Source organism: Malania oleifera, chromosome 13 (genome assembly GCF_029873635.1).
Source record: "Malania oleifera isolate guangnan ecotype guangnan chromosome 13, ASM2987363v1, whole genome shotgun sequence".
Taxonomy (NCBI): domain Eukaryota; kingdom Viridiplantae; phylum Streptophyta; class Magnoliopsida; order Santalales; family Ximeniaceae; genus Malania; species Malania oleifera.
The window spans coordinates 51,327,118-51,339,735 of record NC_080429.1 but is presented as its reverse complement, the minus strand read 5'-3'; the positions used below and the strand labels follow the sequence as shown (position 1 = coordinate 51,339,735).

Below are 12,618 nucleotides of genomic sequence, written 5' to 3'. Positions count from 1 at the left end.
GGATTAGGTTTTGGGTTTAGTGGTAGGGTTTAGGGTTTTGGGTTTTTTAGGGTCTAGGGTTTTGGGCTAGGGATTATGGTTTAGGATCTACGGTTTAGGTTTTAGGATTGGGGTATTCGGTTTAGGGTTTAGTGTTTAGGGTTTAGCGTTTGGGGATTTTGATTTGGGTTAGAGATTAGGGTTAGGCTTTAGGGTTTAGGGTTTAGTAAGGGTTTAGAATTTAGGGTTTAGGTTTTGGGGTTTAGGGGTTAGGTTTTCGGGTTTGGGTTTAAGTTTTACGGTTCAAGATTTGGGGTTAAGGATTTAGGGTTTAGGGCTTAGGGTTTAGGGTTAGGATTTGTGTTTAGGGTTTAGAGTTTAGGGTTTAGGGTTTAGGATTTAGTGTATAGGTTATAGGGATTAGGGATTAGGGTTTAGGGTTTTGGGTGTAGGGTTTAGAGTATATGGTTAGGGTTTCTGCTTTAGGGTTTAGGGTTTAGGGTTTAGGGTTTAGGGTTTAGGTTTCAGGCTTTAGGATTTTGGGTTTAGGTTTTAGAGTTTAGTGTTTAGGTTTTCGGGTTTAGGGTTTAAGTTTTATAATGCAGGGTTTGGGGTTTAGGATTCAGGATTTAGGGCGTAGGGTTTAGGGATTATGGTTTAGGGTTTAGGGTTTGGGTTTAGGGGTTTAGGGTTTAGGGCTTAGTGTCTAGAGTTTAAGGTTTTGGATTTTGGGTTTAGGGTTTAGTGTTAGGATTTAGGGTTTAGGGTTTAGGATTTAGGGCTTACGTTTTAGGGTTTAGGTTTTAGGTTTTAGGGTTTAGGATTAATAGTTTAGGGTTTTGGGTTTAGGATTAATGGTTCAAGGCTTAGGGTTTAGAGTTTGGGATTAGGGTTTAGGGTTTTGGGTTTTTGGGTTTAGGGTTTATGGTTTAGGGTTTAGTGTTTAGGGTTTAAGGTTTAGGGTTTAGGGTTTAGGGTTTAGGGTTTAGGGTTTAGGGTTTAGGATTTTGGGTTTAGGTTTTAGAGTTTAGTGTTTAGGTTTTCGGGTTTAGGGTTTAAGTTTTATGATGCAGGGTTTGGGGTTTAGGATTCAGGATTTAGGGCGTAGGGTTTAGGGATTATGGTTTAGGGTTTAGGGTTTGGGTTTAGGGTTTAGGGTTTAGGGTTAGGGATTAGGTTTTTGGGTTTAGTTTGTAGGGTTTAGGGTTTTGGGTTTAGGGTCTAGGGTTTTGGGCTAGGGATTATGGTTTAGGATCTACGGTTTAGGTTTTAGGATTGGGGTATTCGGTTTAGGGTTTAGTGTTTAGGGTTTAGCGTTTGGGGATTTTGATTTGGGTTAGAGATTAGGGTTTAGGCTTTAGGGTTTAGGGTTTATGTAAGGGTTTAGAATTTAGGGTTTAGGTTTTGGGGTTTAGGCGTTAGGTTTTCGGGTTTTGGGTTTAAGTTTTACGGTTCAAGATTTGGGGTTAAGGATTTAGGGTTTAGGGCTTAGGGTTTAGGGTTAGGATTTGTGTTTAGGGTTTAGAGTTTAGGGTTTAGGGTTTAGGATTTAGTGTATAGGTTATAGGGATTAGGGTTTAGGGTTTTGGGTTTAGGGTTTAGAGTATAGGGTTAGGGTTTCTGCTTTAGGGTTTAGGGTTTAGGGTTTAGGGTTTAGGGTTTAGGTTTCAGGCTTTAGGATTTTGGGTTTAGGTTTTAGAGTTTAGTGTTTAGGTTTTCGGGTTTAGGGTTTAAGTTTTATAATGCAGGGTTTGGGGTTTAGGATTCAGGATTTAGGGCGTAGGGTTTAGGGATTATGGTTTAGGGTTTAGGGTTTGGGTTTAGGGTTTAGGGTTTAGGGCTTAGTGTCTAGAGTTTAAGGTTTTGGATTTTGGGTATAGGGTTTAGTGTTAGGATTTAGGGTTTAGGGTTTAGGATTTAGGGCTTACGTTTTAGGGTTTAGGTTTTAGGGTTTAGGGTTTAGGATTAAGGGTTTAGGGTTTAGGGTTTAGGATTAAGGGTTCAAGGCTTAGGGTTTAGGGTTTGGGATTAGGGTTTAGGGTTTTGGGTTTTGGGTTTAGGGTTTATGGTTTAGGGTTTAGTGTTTAGGGTTTAAGGTTTAGGGTTTAGGGTTTAGGGTTTAGGGTTTAGGGTTTAGGGTTTGGGGTTTGGGGCTTAGGGTTAGGGTTTTGGGTTTAGTGTTTTGGGTTTAGGGATTAGGGCTTAGGGTTTGGGGTCCAGCGTTTAGGGTTTAGGGTTTTGGGTTAGTGATGCAAACCTCAAACGACACGCGTTGAGACAAACAAAGTTGGAATGCTTGCCCAAGAAAGCTAAAATTCAGATTTTTGGATAGATATGAGTGGTAGACCTCGACCCGTTGTTTACGACAAACAAGAACTTTGGTATATACGACCTCAACCCATTGTTTAGTGCGAAACACGAACCTTGGTATAAGGAAGACGCCACAAACGGTGGTGGAAAGCCGTTTGATAAGTCATTGGTGAACGCCACGGGAAATCCCGATAAGTTCGAAAAGTTCTTCAAAAGAACGAAGAAGAAACAAAGCCTCAAAGCCTCACATTTTTATTTCCTCCTCTTCCTTTTTACAATGGTGAGATATATATAGCTAGTATGGGAGACAAGGACATTAAACACTTAACAATTCCCACACAAACATGGGAGACAAGAACATTAAATACTTAGCAATTCCCATACAAACATGGGAGACAAGGACATTAAATATACCAACTTACTAGACACATTTAATGACTCTCACAACTTACTAAAATCCCATGCAAGCTAAGTTTTCTTACAAATTACAAATTAAATGTAAAGACAAAAAGGTCAAAAGTCAAATCTCCTAGTTGACTAGCACACCATTAATAAGGAGATTACAGCCACTAAGCAAGATTAGCTTCATCCAAAACATTGATTAAATTTATTAAGCCTTCATCCTTGTTTGGGCCAAGCTTGGAGTGCCCCATTTTTGAATAAGCCCAAATATCTTGAATTAGTCCGTGAAGTATTTCTTTGATTTTCTTGGATCTCGCTCCGATGATAGGCCCAATTGAAACATATAATGGATCCTTCCATGGTGCTTATTGATTCTCATCATTCCCCCACTCTTCAAAAGGATTCGACCTCGAATCCATTCCATGTAATATTAAACCAATACCAATGGCAAGAAAAAATTATAGAAACAACGAATCAAAGGAGTGGAAAAAAAAAAAAAAAAAATTTCTTTTTGCTTTCTTTTCTTTTTTTGACTGTCTCCTTTTTTTCTTTTTTTCTTTACTGACGTATCTTTTTTTTTTTTCTTCAAAAGGATTCGAACCTCAAACGACACGCGTTGAGACCCAGCAAACAATATTGGAATGCTTGCCCAAGAAAGCTAAAATTCAGATTTTTGGATAGAAATGAATGGTAGACCTCGACCCGTTGTTTACGACAAACAAGAATTTTGGTATATACGACCTCAACCCGTTGTTTAGTGCGAAACACGAACCTTGGTATAAGGAAGACGCCACAAACGGTGGTGGAAAGCCGTTTGATAAGTCATTGGTGAACGCCACGGGAAATCCCGATAAGTTCGAAAAGTTCTTCAAAAGAACCAAGAAGAAACAAAGCCTCAATGCCTCACATTTTTATTCCATTCTCTTCCTTCTTACAATGGTGAGATATATATAGCTAGTATGGGAGACAAGGACATTAAACACTTAACAATTCCCACACAAACATGGGAGACAAGAACATTAAATACTTAGCAATTCCCATACAAACATGGGAGACAAGGACATTAAATATACCAACTTACTAGACACATTTAATGACTCTCACAACTTACTAAAATCCTATGCAAACTAAGTTGCCTTGCAATATACCATTAAGTCAAATCCTATATTTGAATTAGCACACAATTATTAATAAGGAGATTAAAGCCATCAAGCAAGATTAGCTTCATCACAAACTTGAATTAAGTTTAGTAAGTCTTCATCTTTCTTTGGGCCATGCTTGGAGTGCTCCAATTTTTAATAAGCCCAAATATCTTGAATCAGCCCGTGAAGTAATTCTTTGATCTTCTTGGATCTCGCTCTAATGATAGGCCCAACTGAAACATATAATGGATCCTTCCATGGTGCTTATTGATTCTCATCAGTTAGGGTTTAGGGTTTAGGGTTTAGGGTTTTGGTTTTAGGGTTTAGGTTTTTGGGTTTAAGGTTTTGGTTTTTGGGTTTAGGGTTTAAGTTTTACGATTCGTGGTTTTGGGTTTAGGATTTAGTGTTTAGGGCTTAGGGTTTATGGTTAGGGATTAGGGTTTAGGGTTTTGGGTTGAGGGATTAGGGTTTAGTGTTTAGGGCTTAGCGTTTATGGTTTAGAGATTAGGCTTTAGGGTTTTGGGTTTTGGATTAAGGGTTTAGGGTTTAGGCTTTAGGGTTTAGGGTTTGGGGATTAAGGTTTCTGATTTGGCGTTTAGTGTTTTGGGTTTAGGGATTAGGGCTTAGGGTTTAAAGTCCAGCATTTAGGGTTTAGGGTTTATGGTTTATTGTAAGGGTTTAGGGATTAGGGTTTAGGGTTTAACTTTTAGGGTTTAGGATTTAGGGTTTAGAGTTTGGGTTTTAGGGTTTTTTGTTTAAGTTTTACGGTTCAAAGTTGAGGGTTTATGATTTAGCGTTTAGGGCTTAGGGTTTAGGGTTTAGGGTTAGGGTTTAGGGTTTAGGGTTTAGGGTTTAGGGTTTAGGGTTTAGGGTTTAGGTTTTAGGGTTTAGTGTTTAGGTTTTCGGGTTTAGGGTTTAAGTTTTACGGTTCAAGGTTTGGGGTTTAGGGCATAGGGTTTAGGGTTTAGGGTTTATGGTTTTGGGTTTAGGGTTTAGGGTTTAGGGTTTGGGTTTGGGGTTCAGGGTTTAGGGTTTAGGGTTTGGGTTTAGGGTTTAGGGTTTAGGGTTTAGGGTTTAGGGTTTTGGGATCAGGGGTTTAGGGTTTAGTGCTTAGGGTTTAAGGTTTCGGGCTTAGGGTTTAGGGTTTAGTGGTTAAGGCTTAGTGTCTAGAGTTTTGGTTTTAGGGTTTAGGGATTAGTGTATAGGGTTTAGGGTTTACGGTTTAGGGTTAGGGATTAGGGTTTACGGTTTAGGGTTTAGTGTTTAGTGTTTAGTGTTTAGGGCTTAAGGTTTAGGGTTAGGGGTTTAGGGTTTAGAGTTTTGGTTTTAGGGTTTAGGGTTTAGGTTGTAGGGTTTAGGGTTTAGTTTTTAGGGTTTAGGGTTTAGCGTTTGGGATTTTGGATTAGCGATTAGGGTTTAGGGTTTAGGGTTTAGGGTTTAGTGTTTAGTGTTTAGGGCTTAAGGTTTAGGGTTAGGGATTAGGGTTTAGGGTTTAGGGTTTACTGTTTAGAGTTAGGGATAAGGGTTTAGGGTTTAGGGTGTAGGGATTGGAGTTTATGGTTTAGGGTTTAGGTTTTAGGGTTTAGGGTTTAGGGTTTGGGGTTTAGGATTCAGGGTTTAGTGTTTAGGGTTTAGTGTTTAGGGTTTAGGGTTTAGGGCTTGGGATTTGGGATTAGGGATTTGGGTTTAGTTTTTAGGGTTTAGTGTTTAGTGTTTAGCGTTTGGGGTTTTGGGCTTTGGGTTTTTGGTTTAGGGTTTAGGGTTTAGGGTTTAGGGTTTAGTGTTAGGGTTTTGGGTTTAGGGTTTTGGGTTTTGGGTCTAGGCTTTAGGGCTTAGGTTTTAGGGTTTAGGGTTTAGGTTTTAGGGTTTAGGGTTTAGGATTAAGTGTTCAAGGCTTAGGGTTTAGGGTAAGGGATTAGGGTTTGGGTTTAGGGTTTAGGGTTTAGGGTTTACAGTTTAGGGCTTTAGGGTTTAGGGTTTAGGCTTTAGGGTTTAGGATTTAGGGTTTAGGTTTTAGGGTTTAGTGTTTAGGTTTACGGGTTTAGGCTTTAAGTTTTACTATTCAAGGTTTGGGGTTTAGGGTTAAGGGTTTAGGGCGTAGGGTTTTGGGTTTAGGGTTTATGGTTTATGGTTTAGGGTTTAGGGTTTAGGGTTTAGGGGTTGGGTTTAGGGTTTAGGGTTTAATGTTTAGGGCTTAGTGTTCTAAGTTTAGGGTTTAGGGTTTAGGGTTAAGGGTTAGAGTTTAAGGTTTAGGGTTTTGGGTTTAGGGTTGGGGATTATGGGTTTAGGGTTTAGGGTTTAGGGTTTAGTGTTTAGGGTTTAGGGTTTAGGGTTTAGGGTTTAGGGTTTAGGGTTTTGGGATTAGGGGTTTAGGGTTTAGTGCTTAGGGCTTAAGGTTTAGGGTTTGGGATTACGGTTTAGGGTTTAGGGCTTAGTGTTTAGGGTTTATGGTTTGGGGTTTAGGGTTTAGGTTTTTGGGATTTGGGGTTTAGGGTTTAGTGCTTAGAGTTTTGGGCTTAGGGTTTAGGGTTTAGGGTTTGGGGATTATGGTTTAGGGTTTAGGGTTTAGGGTTAAGGCTCAGGGTTTAGGTTTTCCGGTTTAGGGTTTAGGGTTTAGTGTTTAGGGATTAGGGTTTAGGTTTTAGTGTATAGGGTTTAGGGTTTTGGGTTTTGGGTTTAGGGTTAGGGATTAGGTTTTGGGTTTAGTTTGTAGGGTTTAGGGTTTAGGGTTTAGGGTTTTGGGTTTAGGGTTTAGGGTTTAGGTTTTAGGGTTTAGGGTCGAGGGTCTAGGGTTAGGGATGGTTTTGGGTTTACGGTTTCGGTTTTAGGCCTGGGGTTTGGGGTATTGGGTTTAGGGTTTTGTGTTTATGGTTTAGCGTTTAGGGTTTTGGATTTGGGTTTAGAGATTAGGGTTTAGGGTTTAGGGTTTAGGGTTTAGGGTTAGGGTTTAGGGTTTAGATTTTAGGGTTTAGGTTTTAGGGTTTAGGTTTTCGGGTTTAGGGTTTAAGTTTTATGGTTCAAGGTTTGGGGTTTAGGATTTAGGGTTTAGGGCTTAGGGTTTAGGGTTAGGGATTAGTGTTTAGGGTTTAGGGTTTAGGGTTTTGGATTTAGTGTATAGGGTATAGGGATTAGGGTTTAGGGTTTTGGGTTTAGGGTTTAGAGTTTAGGGTTAGGGTTTAGGCTTTAGGGTTTAGGGTTTAGGGTTTCGGGTTTTGGTTTCAGGGTTTAGGATTTTGGGTTTTGGTTTTAGGGTTTAGTGTTTAGGCTTTCGGGGTTTAGGGTTTAAGTTTTTCGATTCAAGGTTTGGGGTTTAGAGATTATGGTTTAGGGTTTAGGGTTTAGGGTTTAGTGTTTAGGGCTTAGTGTCTCGAGTTTAGGGTTTAGGATTTTGGGTTTAGGGTTTAGTGTTAGGGTTTAGGGTTTAGGGTTTTGGATTTAGGGCTTAGGTTTTAGGGTTTAGGGTTTAGGTTTTAGGGTTTAGGGTTTAGGATTAACGGTTTAGGGTTTAGGGTTTAGAGTTTGGGACTAGGGTTTAGGGTTTAGGGTTTATGGTTTAGGGTTTAGTGTTTAGGGGTTAAGGTTTAGGGTTTAGGGTTTAGGGTTTAGGGTTTAGGGTTTGTGGTTTAGGGCTTATGGTTTAGGGATTAGGGCTTAGGGTTTGGGGTCTAGCATTTAGGGTTTAGGGTTAGGGTTTAGTGTTTTGGGTTTAGGGTTTAGGGTTTAGGTTTTAGGGTTTAGGATTTAGGGTTTAGGTTTTTGGGTTAGGGTTTTGGTTTTCGGGTTTAGGGTTTAAGTTTTACGATTCATGGTTTAGGGTTTAGGATTTAGTGTTTAGTGCTTAGGGTTTAGGGTTAGGGATTAGGGTTTAGGGTTTAGGGTTTTGGGTTACGTGTTTAGGGTTTAGGGTATGGGGATTAGGGTTTTTGATTTGGGGTTTAGTGCTTTAGGTGTAGGGATTAGGGCTTAGGGTTTATGGTGCAGCGTTTAGGCTTTAGGGTTTATGGTTTATTGTTAGGGTCTAGGCTTTAGGCTTTAGGGTTTAGGGGTTAACATTTCAGGTTTTGGATTTAGTGTTTAGGTTTTAGGGTTTAGAGTTTGGGTTTTAGGGTTTTTGGTTTAAGCTTTACGGTTCAAAGTTTGGGGTTTAGGATTTAGGGTTTAGGGCTTAGGGTTTGGTGTTAGGGATTAGGGTTTAGGGTTTTTGGTTTTGGGTTTAGGCTTTATTATTTAGGGTTTAGGGTTAGGGATTTGGATTTAGGGTTTAGGGTTTAAGGTGGAGGGATTAGAGTTTAGGGTTTAGGGTTTGGGTTTTAGGGTTTGGGGTTTGGGGTTTAGTGTTTAGGGTTTAGGGTTTAGGGTTTGGGATTTGGGATTAGGGATTAGGGTTTAGGGTTTAGGGTTTAGTGTTTAGTGTTTAGGGTTTGGGGTTTTGGGCTTTGGGTTTAGGGTTTAAGGTTTAGGGTTTAGTGTTAGGGTTTGGGGTTTAGGGTTTTGGGTTTAGGGTTTAGGCCTTAGGTTTTAGGGTTTAAGGTTTAGTGTTTAGGGTTTAGGAATAAGGGTTCAAGACTTAGGGTTTAGGGTTAGGGATTAGAATTTGGGTTTTGGGTTTTGGGTTTAGGGTTTAGGGTTTAGGGTTTAGGTTTTATGGTTTAGGATTTAGGGTTTAGGTTTTAGGGTTTAGTGTTTAGGTTTTCGGGCTTAGGGTTGAAGTTTTACGGTTCAAGGTTTGGGGTTTAGGATTAAGGGTTTAGGGCATAGGGTTTAGGGTTTAGGGTTTATGGTTAAGGGTTTAGGGTTTAGGGTTTAGGGTTTGGGTTTAGGGTTTAGTGTTTAGGGTTGAGGGTTTAGGGTTTAGTGTTTAAGGCTTAGTGTCTAGAGTTTAGGGTTTAGGATTTAGGGTTTAAGGTTTAGGGTTAAGGGTTAGAGTTTAAGGTTTTGATGAGAATCAATAAGCACCATGGAAGGATCCATTACATGTTTCAGTTGGGCCTATCATCAGATCGAGATCCAAGAAGATCAAAGAAATACTTCACGGGCTGATTCAAGATATTTGGGCTTATTCAAAAATGGGGCACTCCAAGCATGACCTTGAAAGATGAAGACTTACTAAACTTAATTCAAGTTTGTGATGGATCTAATCTTGTTTAATGGCTTTAATCTCCTTATTAATAATTGTGTGCTAATTCAAATATAGGATTTGACTTAATGGTGTATTGCAAGGCAACTAGCTTGCATAGGATTTTAGTAAGTTGTGAGAGTCATTAAATGTGTCTAGTAAGTTGGTATATTTAATGTCCTTGTCTCCCATGTTTGTATGGGAATTGCTAAGTATTTAATGTTCTTGTCTCCCATGTTTGTGTGGGAATTGTTAAGTGTTTAATGTCCTTGTCTCCCATACTAGCTATATATATCTCACCATTGTAAGATTGAAGAAGGAAATAAAAATGTGAGGCTTTGAGGCTTTGTTTCTTCTTGGTTCTTTTGAAGAACTTTTCGAACTTATCGGGATTTCCCGTGGCGTTCACCAATGACTTATCAAACGGCTTTCCACCACCGTTTGTGGCGTCTTCCTTATACTGAGGTTCGGGTTTCGCACTAAAGAACGGGTTCAGGTCGTATATACCAAAGTTCTTGTTTGTCGTAAACAACGGGTCGAGGTCTACCATTCATATCTATCCAAAAATCTGAATTTTAGCTTTCTTGGGCAAGCATTCCAACTTTGTTTGCTGGGTCTCAACGCGTGTCGATTGAGGTTCGCATCATTTGGTATCAGAGCTTAGGCTCTAAAATCAGGTTTACTATCTTTTATCTTTTGTTTCTTGCTATCATTCTATCTTTTAACTTTCGTTTTGTTTCATTTTTCTTGTTTTGTGACGTTTATCTAGCTGAAAAAAAAAAAAAAAGAATCAGAAAAGGAAAAGAAAAGAAAAGAAGGAGATAGTCAAAAAAAAAAAAAAAGGGGTGATATTGAAGCAATATATTCTATCATATGGTACTTATCAATGTTTTCTTTTTTCTCTTGAATCGTGCCTTTCGTAGTTTCATTTCTTTCGTTTCTTTCAAAGAATCTAGTTTTTGTCCTCCCCCTTTGATTCGTTGTTTCTATTGTATGTTTCTTGCCGTCGGTATTAGTTTAAATTCTGCAAGTTGAATTTCTTGATCACGTTTGTTAGTTCAATAAAGAACTGAAAAGGTGATGAGAATCAAGAAGCATCGTTAAAAGATCCATTGCATGTTCCAAATGGGCCTATTACTAGAGCAAGATCCAAGAAAATCAAGGAAGCACTTCATGGGCTAATTCAAGATATTTGGGCTTATTCAAAAACGGGCCACTCCAAGCTTGGCCCAAAGAAATATGAAGGTCTACTAAACATAATCCAAGTTTTTGATGAAGCTTAAATGTGTTAATCTCCTTAATAATGGTGTGCTATTCAAATAGGGGGATTTGATACTTTGACTTTTGTGTTATGTTTAATTTGTAATCATGCAAGACAACTTGTTTTGCTTGCACATGTCTTAGTAAGTTGTTGAGCCTACCTTTGACTTTTGTGTTATATTTAATTTGTAATCTTGCAAGAAGTCTTAATAAGTTGTTGAGAGTTGTTGAGTCTAATTTGTAATCTTGCAAGAAGTCTTAGTAAGTTGTTGTGAGTTGTTGAGTCTAATTTGTAATCTTGCAAGAAGTCTTAGTAAGTTGTTGTGAGTTGTTGAGAGTGGTTTGAAGTGTTTAATGCTTTGTCTCCTAGGCTATGCCTATAAATAGCCTTTACATTGTAAGAAAAACATTCATTGAATAGAAATCAAGCAAAGTGAGGATTTGTTTCTTCTTTGGTTCTTTAGAGAACTTGCGAACTTATCAAGGACTCTTCCTTGTGGCGTTCAAAATTTTATACCTTCGGTTCATGATTAATCTATAATCATTGGGTCGGGGTTTGCTACTTTATACTTTTGGTTCACGTTTCATTTGTAAGCGTTGGGTCGGAGTTTTCCTATCAAAATCTGAATTTTAGCTTTCTTGGGCAAGCATTCCAACCTTGTTTGCTGGGTCTCAACGCGTGTCGGTTGAGGTTCGCATCATTTGGTATCAGAGCTTAGGCTCTAAAATCAGGTTTTTCTATCTTCTATCTTTCATTTCTTGCTATCATTCTATCTTTTATCTTTCGTTTTGTTTCATTGTTCTTGTTTTCAGTGTACCAAGTTGAAAAAAAAAAAAAAAAAAAAAAAATTCAAAAAAAAGAAAAAGGTACTTATCAAAAAAAGAAAGAAAAAAAGAAAAAGAAAAAAGTGTGATATTAAAGCCATAGATACTATCATTTGGTACTTATCATTGTTTTCTTTTTTCTCTTGATTCGTGACTTTGGTAGTTTCATTTCTCTCAAAGAATCTAGTTCTTTGTCCTCTCCCTTTGATTCGTTGTTTCTATAATATTTTTCTTGCTGTCGGTATTAGTTTAAATTCTACAAGTTGAATTTCTTGATCACGTTTGTTAGTTCAATAAAGAACTGAAAAGGAGAAACTGCGAGTGGAAAAAGGCAAGAGAGTGTGAGACTAATATCGGGAAAAAGCCAATTTAAGAGTGAAACACGTGTGTGTGTTGTGAGGAATTATTTCTAACATTTTTTTTTTCTATAGTTTCAAAAATATGTCTTCCAGGGGTGACACATCAAACAAAGAAGGAAGGGACGAGTCTTCTTTCATGTTGCAGGCTATGCAACAACAATTTGAACGCATGAACGTGGTGTTTAATGAGATTCGAGATCGGATGGATAGGCAAGACGCTGTTATTGCTACTTGGCGCGAGGGGCATCCCCAAAGAGTCCCTAATGCCAGAAGGCAAGAAAGGCGTATGCACGTCGATGATTCTGATGGCAACCACGAGGATGAGTTCGAAGATGAAGAGGTTCAAGCTTCATTGAACGATGAGGGCAGGTTTGTGCCAAGGGGAGAAAGGCGTGGTAGAGGTTTCCAAAGAAATCCGAGATGGCGAGATGGGATTGACAGAAACCTAGGAAACATCAAAATGAAGATACCATCATTCCAAGGAAAAAACGATCCTGAAGCATACTTGGAATGGGAGAAGAAAGTAGAGTTGATTTTTGAGTGCCACAACTACTCTGAGGAGAAAAAGGTAAAACTCGCTGTCATTGAGTTTACTGACTATGCTATAATATGGTGGGATCAACTTGTGACAAACAGGAGAAGAAACCATGAGAGGTCTATTGAGACATGGGAGGAAATGAAGGCTCTTATGAGGAGGCGGTTTGTCCCTAGTCACTACTATAGGGACTTGTATCAAAAATTACAAAGTCTTATGCAAGGCTACAGGAGCGTGGATGACTACTATAAAGATATGGAAATTGCCATGATTCGAGCTAATGTAGAGGAGGATAGGGAAGCTACCATGGCAAGGTTTTTGAATGGGCTGAATCGGGACATTGCCAATGTGGTGGAGTTGCAACACTACGTGGAGTTGGAGGACATGGTGCACATGGCAATAAAGGTGGAATGACAGCTTAAAAGGAAAGGAACTCGGTCATTTCAAAATCCGGGCACCTCTACTTCATGGAAATCAAATTGGAAGAAAGACGAAGGAGCTGTTTTAAAGGCAAAGACTGAACCACCAAAAAGGAAAGACGAAGTTCCCAATGTCAACAAAGGTAAAACTGAATTCCAAACTCGTAATCGTGATATTAAGTGTTTTCGTTGTTTGGGAGTAGGTCACATAGCTTCACAATGTCCAAATAAAAGGACCATGATAGCACGTGTTGATGGAGAGGTGGAAACC

General features: G+C 39.0%; 1 pseudogene; it reads left to right on the top strand.

The window, feature by feature from the left end:
• The window catches only part of LOC131145837 (uncharacterized), a 21,525-nt pseudogene that overhangs the window by 1,186 nt on the left and 7,721 nt on the right, over window positions 1–12,618 (top strand).